Source organism: Hypanus sabinus, unplaced genomic scaffold (assembly GCF_030144855.1).
Source record: "Hypanus sabinus isolate sHypSab1 unplaced genomic scaffold, sHypSab1.hap1 scaffold_112, whole genome shotgun sequence".
Classification (NCBI taxonomy): Eukaryota; Metazoa; Chordata; class Chondrichthyes; order Myliobatiformes; family Dasyatidae; genus Hypanus; species Hypanus sabinus.
In genome coordinates, this window is record NW_026779177.1 from 902,661 (window position 1) to 918,363 (window position 15,703).

Below are 15,703 nucleotides of genomic sequence, written 5' to 3' on the forward strand. Positions count from 1 at the left end.
TAGAGGAATAATCACTCTGTGTCTGACCCAGGGAGTGTGTGATGGGACGGTGTGGAGGGAGATTAACTCTGTGTCTGTCCCCGGGAGAGTGTGATGGGAGGTGTAGAGGAATAATCACTCTGTGTCTGACCCAGGGAGTGTTTGATGGGAACGTGTAGAGGAATAATCACTCTGAGTCTGACCCCGGGAGTGTGTGTTGGGACGGTGTGGACGGAGATTCATTTTGTGTCTGACCCCGGGAGTGTTTGATGGACCGTGTAGAGGAATAATCACTCTGTGTCTGACCCCGGGAGTGTGTGATGGGACGGTGTGGAGGGAGATTCACTGTGTCTGACCCCGGGAGAGTGTGATGGGTGGTGTAGAGGAATAATCACTCTGTGTCTGACCCCGGGAGAGTGTGATGGGACCGTGTAGAGGAATAAACTCTCTGTGTCTGACCCCGGGCGTGTGTGATCAGACGGTGTGGAGGGAGATTCACTCTGTGTCTGACCCCGGGAGAGTGTGATGGGTGGTGTAGAGGAATAATCACTCTGTGTCTGACCCCGGGAGAGTGTGATGGGACGGTGTGGAGGGAGATTCACTCTGTGACTGAACCCGGGAGTGTTTGATGGGACCGAGTAGAGGAATAATCACTCTGTGTCTGACCCAGGGAGTGTGGGATGGGCCGGCGTTAAGGTAGATTCACTCTGTGTCTGACCCCGGGTGAGTTTGATGGGAAGGTGTAGAGGAATAATCACTCTGTGTCTGACCCAGGGAGTTTGTGACGGGACGGTGTGGAGGGAGATTCACTCTGTGTCTGACCCCGGGAGTGTTTGATGGGAACGTGTAGAGATATAATCACTCTGAGTCTGACCCCGGGAGTGTGTGTTGGGACGGTGTGGACGGAGATTCACTTTGTGTCTGACCCCGGGAGTGTTTGATGTGACCGTGTAGAGGAATAATCACACTGTGTCTGACCCCGGGTGTGTGTGATGGGCCGGCGTGGAGGGAGATTCACTCTGTGTCTGACCCCGGGTGAGTTTGATGGGAAGGTGTAGAGGAATAATCAGTCTGTGTCTGACCCAGTCAGAGTTTGATGGGACCGTGTAGAGGAATAATCTCTCTGTGTCTGACCCCGGGAGTGTGTGTTCGGACGGTGTGGAGGGAGATTAACTCTGTGTCTGACCCCGGGAGAGTGTGATGGGAGGTGTAGAGGAATAATCACTCTGTGTCTGACCCCGGGAGTTTGTAACGGGACGGTGTGGAGGGAGATTCACTCTGTGTCTGACCCCGGGAGTGTTTGATGGGACCGTGTAGAGGAATAATCACTCTGAGTCTGAACCCGGGTGTGTGTGTTGGGACGGTGTAGAGGAATAATCACTCTGTGTCTGACCATTAGAATGTGTGATGGGACGGTGTGGAGGGAGATTCACTGTGTGTCTGACCCCGGGAGTGTGTGATGGGCGGTGTAGAGGAATAATCACACTGTGTCTGAACCCGGGAGTGTGTGCTGGGACGATGTGGAGGGTGGTTCACTATGTGTCTGATCCCGGGAGTGTGTGATGGGCCGGCGTTAAGGGAGATTCACTCTGTGTCTGACCCCGGGTGAGTTTGATGGGAAGGTGTAGAGGAATAATCGCTCTGTGTCTGAACCCGGGAGAGTTTGATGGGACCGTGTAGAGGAATAATCACTCTGTGTCTGACCCCGGGTGAGTTTGATGGGAAGGTGTAGAGGAATAATCACTCTGTGTCTGGCCGCGGGAATGTTTGATGGGACCGTGTAGAGGAATAATCTCTCTGTGTCTGACCCCGGGAGTGTGTGATGGGACGGTGTGGAGGGAGATTAACTCTGTGTCTGTCCCCGGGAGAGTGTGTTGGGACGGTGTGGACGGAGATTCACTTTGTGTCTGACCCCGGGAGTGTTTGATGGACCGTGTAGAGGAATAATCACTCTGTGTCTGACCCCGGGAGTGTGTGATGGGACGGTGTGGAGGGAGATTCACTGTGTCTGACCCCGGGAGTGTTTGATGGGAAGGTGTAGAGGAATAATCACTCTGTGTCTGACCCCGGGAGAGTTTGATGGGACCGTGTAGAGGAATAATCTCTCTGTGTCTGACCCCGGGAGTGTGTGTTGGGACGGTGTGGAGGGAGATTCACTCTGTGTCTGACCCCGGGAGAGTGTGATGGGTGGTGTAGAGGAATAATCACTCTGTGTCTGACCCAGGGAATTTGGACGGGACGGTGTGGACGGAGATTAACTCTGTGTCTGACCCCGGGAGAGTGTGATGACACCGTGTAGAGGAATAATCACTCTGTGTCTGACACAGGGAGTGTGTGATGGGACGGTGTGGAGGGAGATTCACTGTGTCTGACCCCGGGAATGTTTGATGGGACCGTTTAGAGGAATAATCTCTCTGTGTGTGACCTCGGGAGTATGTGATGGGACGGTGTGGAGGGAGATTAACTCTGTGTCTGTCCCCGGGAGAGTGTGATGGGCGGTGTAGAGGAATAATCACTCTGTGTCTGACCCAGGGAGTGTTTGATGGGAACGGGTAGATGAATAATCACTCTGAGTCTGACCCCGGGAGTGTGTGATGGGACGGTGTGGAGGGAGATTCACTGTGTCTGACCCCGGGAGTGTTTGATGGGACCGTTTAGAGGAATAATCACTGTCTGTCTGACACACGGAGTGTTTGATGCTGCCGTGTAGAGGAATAATCACTCTGTATCTGACCCCGGGAGTGTGTGATGGGCCGGCGTGTAGGGAGATTCACTCTGTGTCTGACCGCGGGTGAGTTTGATGGGAAGGTGTAGAGGAATAATCACTCTGTGTCTGACCCCGGGAGTGTTTGATGGGCCGTGTAGAGGAATAATCTCTCTGTGTCTGACCCCGGGAGTGTGTGATGGGACGGTGTGGAGGGACATTAACTCTGTGTCTGACCCCGGGAGAGTGTGATGGGCGGTGTAGAGGAATAATCACTCTGAGTCTGACCCCGGGAGTGTGTGTTGGGACGGTGTGGACGGTGATTAACTCTGTGTCTGACCCCGGGAGAGTGTGATGTGACCGTGTAGAGGAATAATCACTCTGTGTCTGACCCCGGGAGTGTGTGATGGGAAGGTGTGGAGGGAGATTCACTGTGTCTCACCCCGCGAGTGTTTGATGGGACCGTGTAGAGGAATAATCACTCTGTGTCTGACCCCGGGAGTGTGTGATGGGCCGGAGTGGAGGGAGATTCACTCTGTGTCTGACCCCGGGTGAGTTTGATGGGACCGTGTAGAGGAATAATCATTCTGAGTCTGACCACGGGAGTGTGTGATGGGACGGTGTGGACGGAGATTAACTCTGTGTCTGACCCCGGGAGACTGTGATGGGCGGTGTAGAGGAATAATCACTCTGTGTCTGACCCAGGGAGTTTGTGACGGGACGGTGTGGAGGGAGATTCACTCTGTGTCTGACCCCGGGAGTGTTTGATGGGAACGCGTAGAGGTATAATCACTCTGAGTCTGACCCCGGGAGTGTGTGTTGGGACGGTGTGGACGGAGATTCACTTTGTGTCTGACCCCGGGAGTGTTTGATGTGACCGTGTAGAGGAATAATCACACTGTGTCTGACCCCGGGAGTGTGTGATGGGCCGGCGTGGAGGGAGATTCACTCTGTGTCTGACCCCGGGTGAGTTTGATGGGAAGGTGTAGAGGAATAATCAGTCTGTGTCTGACCCAGTCAGAGTTTGATGGGACCGTGTAGAGGAATAATCTCTCTGTGTCTGACCCCGGGAGTGTGTGTTCGGACGGTGTGGAGTGAGATTAACTCTGTGTCTGACCCCGGGGGAGTGTGATGTGCGGTGTAGAGGAATAACCACTCTGTGTCTGACCTAGGGAGTTTGTGACGGGACGGTGTGGAGGGAGATTCACTCTGTGTCTGACCCCGGGAGTGTTTGATGGGACCGTGTAGAGGAATAATCACTCTGAGTCTGACCCCGGGTGTGTGTGTTGGGACGGTGTAGAGGAATAATCACCTTGTGTCTGACCATTAGAAAGTGTGATGGGACGGTGTGGAGGGAGATTCACTGTGTGTCTGACCCCGGGAGTGTGTGATGGGCGGTGTAGAGGAATAATCACTCTGTGTCTGACCCCGGGAGTGTGTGCTGGGACGATCTGGAGGGTGGTTCACTAAGTGTCTGATCCCGGGAGTGTGCGATGGTCCGGCGTTAAGGGAGATTCACACTCTGTCTGTCCCCGGGTGAGTTTGATGGGAAGGTGTAGAGGAATAATCGCTCTGTGTCTTAACCCGGGAGAGTTTGATGGGACCGTGTAGAGGAATAATCACTCTGTGTCTGACCCCGGGTGAGTTTGATGGGAAGGTGTAGAGGAATAATCACTCTGTGTCTGACCCCGGGAATGTTTGATGGACCGTATAGAGGAATAATCACTCTGTGTCTGACCCCGGGAGTGTGTGATGGGACGGTGTGGACGGAGATTCACTTTGTGTCTGACCCCGGGAGTGTTTGATGGACCGTGTAGAGGAATAATCACTCTGTGTCTGACCCCGGGAGTGTGTGATGGGACGGTGTGGAGGGAGATTCACTGTGTCTGACCCCGGGAGTGTTTGATGGGAAGGTGTAGAGGAATAATCACTCTGTGTCTGACCCCGGGAGAGTTTGATGGGACCGTGTAGATGAATAATCTCTCTGTGTCTGACCCCGGGAGTGTGTGATCGGACGGTGTGGAGGGAGATTCACTCTGTGTCTGACCCCGGGAGAGTGTGATGGGTGGTGGAGAGGAATAATCACTCTGTGTCTGACCCAGGGAATTTGGACGGGACGGTGTGGAGGGAGATTCACTCTGTGTCTGACCCCGGGAGAGTGTCTTGTGACCGTGTAGAGGAATAATCACTCTGTGTCTGGCCCCGGGAGTGTGTGATGGGACGGTGTGGAGGGAGATTCACTGTGTCTGACCCCGGGAATGTTTGATGGGACCGTGTAGAGGAATAATCTCTCTGTGTCTGACCCCGGGAGTGTGTGATGGGACGGTGTGGAGGGAGATTAACTCTGTGTCTGTCCCCGGGAGAGTGTGATGGGCGGTGTAGAGGAATAATCACTCTGTGTCTGACCCAGGGAGTGTTTGATGGGAACGTGTAGAGGAATAATCACTCTGAGTCTGACCCCGGGAGTGTGTGTTGGGACGGTGTGGACGGAGATTCACTTTGTGTCTGACCCCGGGAGTGTTTGATGGGACCGTGTAGAGGAATAATCACTCTGTGTCTGACCCCGGGAGTGTGTGATGGGACGGTGTGGAGGGAGATTCACTGTGTCTGACCCCGGGAGTGTTTGATGGGACCGTGTAGAGGAATAATCACTCTGTGTCTGACCCCGGGAGTGTGTGATGGGCCGGCGTGGAGGGAGATACACTCTGTCTCTGACGCCGGGTGAGTTTGATGGGAAGGTGCAGAGGAATAATCACTCTGTGTCTGACCCCGGGAGAGTTTGATGGGACCGTGTAGAGGAATAATCACTCTGTGTCTGACCCCGGGAGTGTGTGATGGGACGGCGTGGAGGGAGATTCACTCTGTGTCTGACCCCGGGTGAGTTTGATGGGAAGGTGCAGAGGAATAATCACTCTGTGTCTGACCCCGGGAGAGTTTGATGGGACCGTGTAGAGGAATAATCACTCTGTGTCTGACCCCGGGAGTGTGTGATGGGACGGCGTGGAGGGAGATTCACTCTGTGTCTGACCCCGGATGAGTTTGATGGGAAGGTGTAGAGGAATAATCACTCTGTGTCTGACCCCGGGAGTTTGTGATCGGACGGTGTGGAGGGAGATTAACTCTGTGTCTGACCCCGGGGTCGTGTGATGTGCGGTGTAGAGGAATAATCACTCTGTGTCTGACCCAGGGAATTTGGACGGGACTTTGTGGACGGAGATTCACTCTGTGTCTGACCCCGGGAGTGTTTGATGGGACCGTGCAGAGGAATAATCACTCTGAGTCTGACCCCGGGAGTGTGTTTTGGGACGGTGTAGAGGAATAATCACTCCGTGTCTGACCCCGGGAGTGTGTGATGGGACGGCGTGAAGGGAGATTCACTCTGTGTCTGACCCCGGGAGTGTTTGATGGGACCGTTTAGAGGAATAATCACTGTCTGTCTGATACACGGAGTGTTTGATGCTGCCGTGTAGAGGAATAATCACTCTGTATCTGACCCCGGGAGTGTGTGATGGGCCGGCGTGTAGGGAGATTCACTCTGTGTCTGACCGCGGGTGAGTTTGATGGGAAGGTGTAGAGGAATAATCACTCTGTGTCTGACCCCGGGAGTGTGTGCTGGGTCGATGTGGAGGGTGGTTCACTATGTGTCTGATCCCGGGAGTGTGTGATGGGCCGGCGTTAAGGGAGATTCACACTGTGTCTGACCCCGGGTGAGTATGATGGGAAGGTGTAGAGGAATAATCGCTCTGTGTCTGAACCCGGGAGAGTTTGATGGGACCGTGTAGAGGAATAATCACTCTGTGTCTGACCCCGGGAGTGTGTGTTGGGACGGTGTGGACGGAGATTCACTTTGTGTCTGACCCCGGGAGTGTTTGATGGACCGTGTAGAGGAATAATCACTCTGTGTCTGACCCCGGGAGTGTGTGATGGGACGGTGTGGAGGGAGATTCACTGTGTCTGACCCCGGGAGTGTTTGATGGGAAGGTGTAGAGGAATAATCACTCTGTGTCTGACCCCGGGAGAGTTTGATGGGACCGTGTAGAGGAATAATCTCTCTGTGTCTGACCCCGGGAGTGTGTGTTGGGACGGTGTGGAGGGAGATTCACTCTGTGTCTGACCCCGGGAGAGTGTGATGGGTGGTGTAGAGGAATAATCACTCTGTGTCTGACCCAGGGAATTTGGACGGGACGGTGTGGAGGGAGATTCACTCTGTGTCTGACCCCGTGAGTGTTTGATGGGACCGTGTAGAGGAATAATCACTCTGAGTCTGACCCCGGGAGTGTGTGTTGGGACGGTGTGGACGGAGATTAACTCTGTGTCTGACCCCGGGAGAGTGTGATGACACCGTGTAGAGGAATAATCACTCTGTGTCTGACACAGGGAGTGTGTGATGGGACGGTGTGGAGGGAGATTCACTGTGTCTGACCCCGGGAATGTTTGATGGGACCGTTTAGAGGAATAATCTCTCTGTGTGTGACCTCGGGAGTATGTGATGGGACGGTGTGGAGGGAGATTAACTCTGTGTCTGTCCCCGGGAGAGTGTGATGGGCGGTGTAGAGGAATAATCACTCTGTGTCTGACCCAGGGAGTGTTTGATGGGAACGGGTAGATGAATAATCACTCTGAGTCTGACCCCGGGAGTGTGTGATGGGACGGTGTGGAGGGAGATTCACTGTGTCTGACCCCGGGAGTGTTTGATGGGACCGTTTAGAGGAATAATCACTGTCTGTCTGACACACGGAGTGTTTGATGCTGCCGTGTAGAGGAATAATCACTCTGTATCTGACCCCGGGAGTGTGTGATGGGCCGGCGTGTAGGGAGATTCACTCTGTGTCTGACCGCGGGTGAGTTTGATGGGAAGGTGTAGAGGAATAATCACTCTGTGTCTGACCCGGGAGTGTTTGATGGGCCGTGTAGAGGAATAATCTCTCTGTGTCTGACCCCGGGAGTGTGTGATGGGACGGTGTGGAGGGACATTAACTCTGTGTCTGACCCCGGGAGAGTGTGATGGGCGGTGTAGAGGAATAATCACTCTGAGTCTGACCCCGGGAGTGTGTGTTGGGACGGTGTGGACGGTGATTAACTCTGTGTCTGACCCCGGGAGAGTGTGATGTGACCGTGTAGAGGAATAATCACTCTGTGTCTGACCCCGGGAGTGTGTGATGGGAAGGTGTGGAGGGAGATTCACTGTGTCTCACCCCGCGAGTGTTTGATGGGACCGTGTAGAGGAATAATCACTCTGTGTCTGACCCCGGGAGTGTGTGATGGGCCGGAGTGGAGGGAGATTCACTCTGTGTCTGACCCCGGGTGAGTTTGATGGGACCGTGTAGAGGAATAATCATTCTGAGTCTGACCACGGGAGTGTGTGATGGGACGGTGTGGACGGAGATTAACTCTGTGTCTGACCCCGGGAGACTGTGATGGGCGGTGTAGAGGAATAATCACTCTGTGTCTGACCCAGGGAGTTTGTGACGGGACGGTGTGGAGGGAGATTCACTCTGTGTCTGACCCCGGGAGTGTTTGATGGGAACGCGTAGAGGTATAATCACTCTGAGTCTGACCCCGGGAGTGTGTGTTGGGACGGTGTGGACGGAGATTCACTTTGTGTCTGACCCCGGGAGTGTTTGATGTGACCGTGTAGAGGAATAATCACACTGTGTCTGACCCCGGGAGTGTGTGATGGGCCGGCGTGGAGGGAGATTCACTCTGTGTCTGACCCCGGGTGAGTTTGATGGGAAGGTGTAGAGGAATAATCAGTCTGTGTCTGACCCAGTCAGAGTTTGATGGGACCGTGTAGAGGAATAATCTCTCTGTGTCTGACCCCGGGAGTGTGTGTTCGGACGGTGTGGAGTGAGATTAACTCTGTGTCTGACCCCGGGGGAGTGTGATGTGCGGTGTAGAGGAATAACCACTCTGTGTCTGACCTAGGGAGTTTGTGACGGGACGGTGTGGAGGGAGATTCACTCTGTGTCTGACCCCGGGAGTGTTTGATGGGACCGTGTAGAGGAATAATCACTCTGAGTCTGACCCCGGGTGTGTGTGTTGGGACGGTGTAGAGGAATAATCACCTTGTGTCTGACCATTAGAAAGTGTGATGGGACGGTGTGGAGGGAGATTCACTGTGTGTCTGACCCCGGGAGTGTGTGATGGGCGGTGTAGAGGAATAATCACTCTGTGTCTGACCCCGGGAGTGTGTGCTGGGACGATCTGGAGGGTGGTTCACTAAGTGTCTGATCCCGGGAGTGTGCGATGGTCCGGCGTTAAGGGAGATTCACACTCTGTCTGTCCCCGGGTGAGTTTGATGGGAAGGTGTAGAGGAATAATCGCTCTGTGTCTTAACCCGGGAGAGTTTGATGGGACCGTGTAGAGGAATAATCACTCTGTGTCTGACCCCGGGTGAGTTTGATGGGAAGGTGTAGAGGAATAATCACTCTGTGTCTGACCCCGGGAATGTTTGATGGACCGTATAGAGGAATAATCACTCTGTGTCTGACCCCGGGAGTGTGTGATGGGACGGTGTGGACGGAGATTCACTTTGTGTCTGACCCCGGGAGTGTTTGATGGACCGTGTAGAGGAATAATCACTCTGTGTCTGACCCCGGGAGTGTGTGATGGGACGGTGTGGAGGGAGATTCACTGTGTCTGACCCCGGGAGTGTTTGATGGGAAGGTGTAGAGGAATAATCACTCTGTGTCTGACCCCGGGAGAGTTTGATGGGACCGTGTAGAGGAATAATCTCTCTGTGTCTGACCCCGGGAGTGTGTGATCGGACGGTGTGGAGGGAGATTCACTCTGTGTCTGACCCCGGGAGAGTGTGATGGGTGGTGGAGAGGAATAATCACTCTGTGTCTGACCCAGGGAATTTGGACGGGACGGTGTGGAGGGAGATTCACTCTGTGTCTGACCCCGGGAGAGTGTCATGTGACCGTGTAGAGGAATAATCACTCTGTGTCTGGCCCCGGGAGTGTGTGATGGGACGGTGTGGAGGGAGATTCACTGTGTCTGACCCCGGGAATGTTTGATGGGACCTTGTAGAGGAATAATCTCTCTGTGTCTGACCCCGGGAGTGTGTGATGGGACGGTGTGGAGGGAGATTAACTCTGTGTCTGTCCCCGGGAGAGTGTGATGGGCGGTGTAGAGGAATAATCACTCTGTGTCTGACCCAGGGAGTGTTTGATGGGAACGTGTAGAGGAATAATCACTCTGAGTCTGACCCCGGGAGTGTGTGTTGGGACGGTGTGGACGGAGATTCACTTTGTGTCTGACCCCGGGAGTGTTTGATGGGACCGTGTAGAGGAATAATCACTCTGTGTCTGACCCCGGGAGTGTGTGATGGGACGGTGTGGAGGGAGATTCACTGTGTCTGACCCCGGGAGTGTTTGATGGGACCGTGTAGAGGAATAATCACTCTGTGTCTGACCCCGGGAGTGTGTGATGGGCCGGCGTGGAGGGAGATACACTCTGTCTCTGACGCCGGGTGAGTTTGATGGGAAGGTGCAGAGGAATAATCACTCTGTGTCTGACCCCGGGAGAGTTTGATGGGACCGTGTAGAGGAATAATCACTCTGTGTCTGACCCCGGGAGTGTGTGATGGGACGGCGTGGAGGGAGATTCACTCTGTGTCTGACCCCGGGTGAGTTTGATGGGAAGGTGCAGAGGAATAATCACTCTGTGTCTGACCCCGGGAGAGTTTGATGGGACCGTGTAGAGGAATAATCACTCTGTGTCTGACCCCGGGAGTGTGTGATGGGACGGCGTGGAGGGAGATTCACTCTGTGTCTGACCCCGGATGAGTTTGATGGGAAGGTGTAGAGGAATAATCACTCTGTGTCTGACCCCGGGAGTTTGTGATCGGACGGTGTGGAGGGAGATTAACTCTGTGTCTGACCCCGGGGTCGTGTGATGTGCGGTGTAGAGGAATAATCACTCTGTGTCTGACCCAGGGAATTTGGACGGGACTTTGTGGACGGAGATTCACTCTGTGTCTGACCCCGGGAGTGTTTGATGGGACCGTGCAGAGGAATAATCACTCTGAGTCTGACCCCGGGAGTGTGTTTTGGGACGGTGTAGAGGAATAATCACTCCGTGTCTGACCCCGGGAGTGTGTGATGGGACGGCGTGAAGGGAGATTCACTCTGTGTCTGACCCCGGGAGTGTTTGATGGGACCGTTTAGAGGAATAATCACTGTCTGTCTGATACACGGAGTGTTTGATGCTGCCGTGTAGAGGAATAATCACTCTGTATCTGACCCCGGGAGTGTGTGATGGGCCGGCGTGTAGGGAGATTCACTCTGTGTCTGACCGCGGGTGAGTTTGATGGGAAGGTGTAGAGGAATAATCACTATGTGTCTGATCCCGGGAGTGTGTGATGGGCCGGCGTTAAGGGAGATTCACACTGTGTCTGACCCCGGGTGAGTTTGATGGGAAGGTGTAGAGGAATAATCGCTCTGTGTCTGAACCCGGGAGAGTTTGATGGGACCGTGTAGAGGAATAATCACTCTGTGTCTGACCCCGGGTGAGTTTGATGGGAAGGTGTAGAGGAATAATCACTCTGTGTCTGACCCCGGGAATGTTTGATGGACCGTGTAGAGGAATGATCACTCTGTGTCTGACCCCGGGAGTGTGTGATGGGACGGTGTGGAGGGAGATTCACTGTGTCTGACCCCGGGAGTGTTTGATGGGAAGGTGTAGAGGAATAATCACTCTGTGTCTGACCCCGGGAGAGTTTGATGGGACCGTGTAGAGGAATAATCTCTCTGTGTCTGACCCCGGGAGTGTGTGATCGGACGGTGTGGAGGGAGATTCACTCTGTGTCTGACCCCGGGAGAGTGTGATGGGTGGTGTAGAGGAATAATCACTCTGTGTCTGACCCAGGGAATTTGGACGGGACGGTCTGGAGGGAGATTCACTCTGTGTCTGACCCCGGGAGAGTGTGATGTGACCGTGTAGAGGAATAATCACTCTGTGTCTGACACAGGGAGTGTGTGATGGGACGGTGTGGAGGGAGATTCACTGTGTCTGACCCCGGGAATGTTTGATGGGACCGTGTAGAGGAATAATCTCTCTGTGTCTGACCCCGGGAGTGTGTGATGAGACTGTGTGGAGGGAGCTTAACTCTGTGTCTGTCCCCGGGAGAGTGTGATGGGCGGTGTAGAGGAATAATCACTCTGAGTCTGACCCCGGGAGTGTGTGTTGGGACGGTGTGGACGGAGATTCACTTTGTGTCTGACCCCTGGAGTGTTTGATGGGACCGTGCAGAGGAATAATCACTCTGTGTCTGACCCCGGGAGTGTGTGATGGGACGGTGTGGAGGGAGATTCACTGTGTCTGACCCCGGGAGTGATTGATGGGACCGTGTAGAGGAATAATCACTCTGTGTCTGACACCGGGAGTGTGTGATGGGCCGGCGTGGAGGGAGATTCACTCTGTCTCTGACGCCGGATGAGTTTGATGGGAAGGTGTAGAGGAATTATCACTCTGTGTCTGACCCTGGGAGAGTTTGATGGGACCGTGTAGAGGAATAATCACTCTGTGTCTGACCCCGGGAGTGTGTGATGGGCCGGCGTGGAGGGAGATTCACTCTGTGTCTGACCCCGGGTGAGTTTGATGGGAAGGTGTAGAGGAATAATCACTCTGTGTCTGACCCCGGGAGTGTGTGATCGGACGGTGTGGAGGGAGATTAACTCTGTGCCTGACCCCGGGGGAGTGTGATGTGCGGTGTAGAGGAATAATCACTCTGTGTCTGACCCAGGGAATTTGGACGGGACGGTGTGGAGGGAGATTCACTCTGTGTCTGACCCCGGGAGTGTTTGATGGGACCGTGTAGAGGAATAATCACTCTGAGTCTGACCCCGGGAGTGTGTTTTGAGACGGTGTAGAGGAATAATCACTCCGTGTCTGACCCCGGGAGTGTGTGATGGGACGGCGTGGAGGGAGATTCACTCTGTGTCTGACCCCGGGAGTGTTTGATGGGACCGTTTAGAGGAATAATCACTGTTTGTCTGATACACGGAGTGTTTGATGCTGCCGTGTAGAGGAATAATCACTCTGTATCTGACCCCGGGAGTGTGTGATGGGCCGGCGTGTAGGGAGATTCACTCTGTGTCTGACCGCGGGTGAGTTTGATGGGAAGGTGTAGAGGAATATTCACTCTGTGTCTGTCCCCGGGAGTGTTTGATGGGACCGTGTAGAGGAATAATCTCTCTGTGTCTGACCCCGGGAGTGTGTGATTGGACGGTGTGGAGGGACATTAACTCTGTGTCTGACCCCGGGAGAGTGTGATGGGCGGTGTAGAGGAATAATCACTCTGAGTCTGACCCCGGGAGTGTGTGTTGGGACGGTGAGGACGGTGATTAACTCTGTTTCTGACCCCGGGAGAGTGTGATGTGACCGTGTAGAGGAATAATCACTCTGTGTCTGACCCCGGGAGTGTGTGATGGGACGGTGTGGAGGGAGATTCACTGTGTCTCACCCCGGGAGTGTTTGATGGGACCGTGTAGAGGAATAATCACTCTGTGTCTGACCCCGGGAGTGTGTGATGGGCCGGCGTGGAGGGAGATTCACTCTGTGTCTGACCCCGGGTGAGTTTGATGGGTCCGTGTAGAGGAATAATCATTCTGAGTCTGAACCCGGGAGTGTGTTTTGGGACGGTGTGGACGGAGATTCACTTTGTGTCTGACCCCGGGAGTGTTTGATTGGACCGTGTACAGGAATAATCACTCTGTGTCTGAACGCCGGGAGTGTTTGATGGGACCGTGTAGAGGAATAATCACTCTGTGTCTGACCCCGGGAGTGTTTGATGTGCCGTGTAGAGGAATAATCACTCTGTGTCTGATCCCGGGAGTGTGTGATGGGCCGTGTACAGGGAGATTCACTCTGTGTCTGACCCAGGGCGTGTGTGATGGGACAGTGTAGAGAAATAATCACTCTGTGTCTGAACCCGGGAGTGTGTGATGGGACGGTGTGGAGGGAGATTCACTCTGTGTCTGAACCCGGGAGTGGTTGATGGGAGCGAGTAGAGGAATAATCACTCTGTGTCTGACCCAGGGAATTTGGACGGGACGGTGTGGAGGGAGATTCACTCTGTGTCTGACGCCGGGTGAGTTTGATGGGAAGGTGTAGAGGAATAATCACTCTGTGTCTGACCCCGGGAGAGATTGATGGGACCGTGTAGAGGAATAATCTCTCTGTGTCTGACCCCGGGAGAGTGTGATGGGCGGTGTAGAGGAATAATCACTCTGTGTCTGACCCAGGGAATTTGGACGGGACGGTGTGGAGGGAGATTCACTCTGTGTCTGACCCCGGGAGTGTTTGATGGCACCGTGTAGAGGAATAATCACTCTGAGTCTGACCCCGGGAGTGTGTGTTGGGACGGTGTAGAGGAATAATCACTCTGTGTCTGACCCCGGGAGTATGTGATGGGATGGCGGGGAGGGAGATTCACTCTGTGTCTGACCACGGGAGTGTTTGATGGGACCGTTTAGAGGAATAATCACTGTCTGTCTGACACACGGAGTGTTTGATGCTACCGTGTAGAGGAATAATCACTCTGTATCTGACCCCGGGAGTGTGTGATGGGCCGGCGTGGAGGGAGATTCACTCTGTGTCTGACCCCGGGTGAGTTTGATGGGAAGGTGTAGAGGAATAATCAGTCTGTGTCTGACCCAGTCAGAGTTTGATGGGACCGTGTACAGGAATAATCACTCTGTGTCTGACCGCCGGGAGTGTTTGATGGGACCGTGTAGAGGAATAATCACTCTGTGTCTGACTCCGGGAGTGTTTGATGGGACCGTTTAGAGGAATAATCACTCTGTGTCTGACCATTGGAGTGTGTGATGGGACGGTGTGGAGGGAGATTCACTGTGTGTCTGACCCCGGGAGTGAGTGATGGGACGGTGTGGACGGAGATTCACTTTGAGTCTGACCCCGGGAGTGTTTGATGTGACCGTGTAGAGGAATAATCACACTGTGTCTGACCCCGGGAGTGTGTGATGGGCCGGCGTGGAGGGAGATTCACTCTGTGTCTGACCCCGGGTGAGTTTGATGGGAAGGTGTAGAGGAATAATCAGTCTGTGTCTGACCCAGTCAGAGTTTGATGGGACAGTGTAGAGGAATAATCTCTCTGTGTCTGACCCCGGGAGTGTGTGTTCGGACGGTGTGGAGGGAGATTAACTCTGTGTCTGACCCCGGGAGAGTGTGATGGGCGGTGTAGAGGAATAATCACTCTGTGTCTGACCCAGGGAGTTTGTGACGGGACGGTGTGGAGGAATAATCACTCTGTGTCTGACCCCGGGTGTGTGTGTTGGGACGGTGTAGAGGAATAATCACTCTGTGTCTGACCCCGGGAGTGTGTGCTGGGACGATGTGGAGGGTGGTTCACTATGTGTCTGATCCCGGGAGTGTGTGATGGGCCGGCGTTAAGGGAGATTCACTCTGTGTCTGACCCCGGGTGAGTTTGATGGGAAGGTGTAGAGGAATAATCGCTCTGTGTCTGAACCCGGGAGAGTTTGATGGGAAGGTGTAATCACTCTGTGTCTGACCCCGGGAATGTTTGATGGGACCGTGTAGAGGAATAATCTCTCTGTGTCTGACCCCGGGAGTGTGTGATGGGACGGTGTGGAGGGAGATTAACTCTGTGTCTGTCCCCGGGAGAGTGTGATGGGAGGTGTAGAGGAATAATCACTCTGTGTCTGACCCAGGGAGTGTGTGATGGGACGGTGTGGAGGGAGATTAACTCTGTGTCTGTCCCCGGGAGAGTGTGATGGGAGGTGTAGAGGAATAATCACTCTGTGTCTGACCCAGGGAGTGTTTGATGGGAACGTGTAGAGGAATAATCACTCTGAGTCTGACCCCGGGAGTGTGTGTTGGGACGGTGTGGACGGAGATTCATTTTGTGTCTGACCCCGGGAGTGTTTGATGGACCGTGTAGAGGAATAATCACTCTGTGTCTGACCCCGGGAGTGTGTGATGGGACGGTGTGGAGGGAGATTCACTGTGTCTGACCCCGGGAGAGTGTGATGGGTG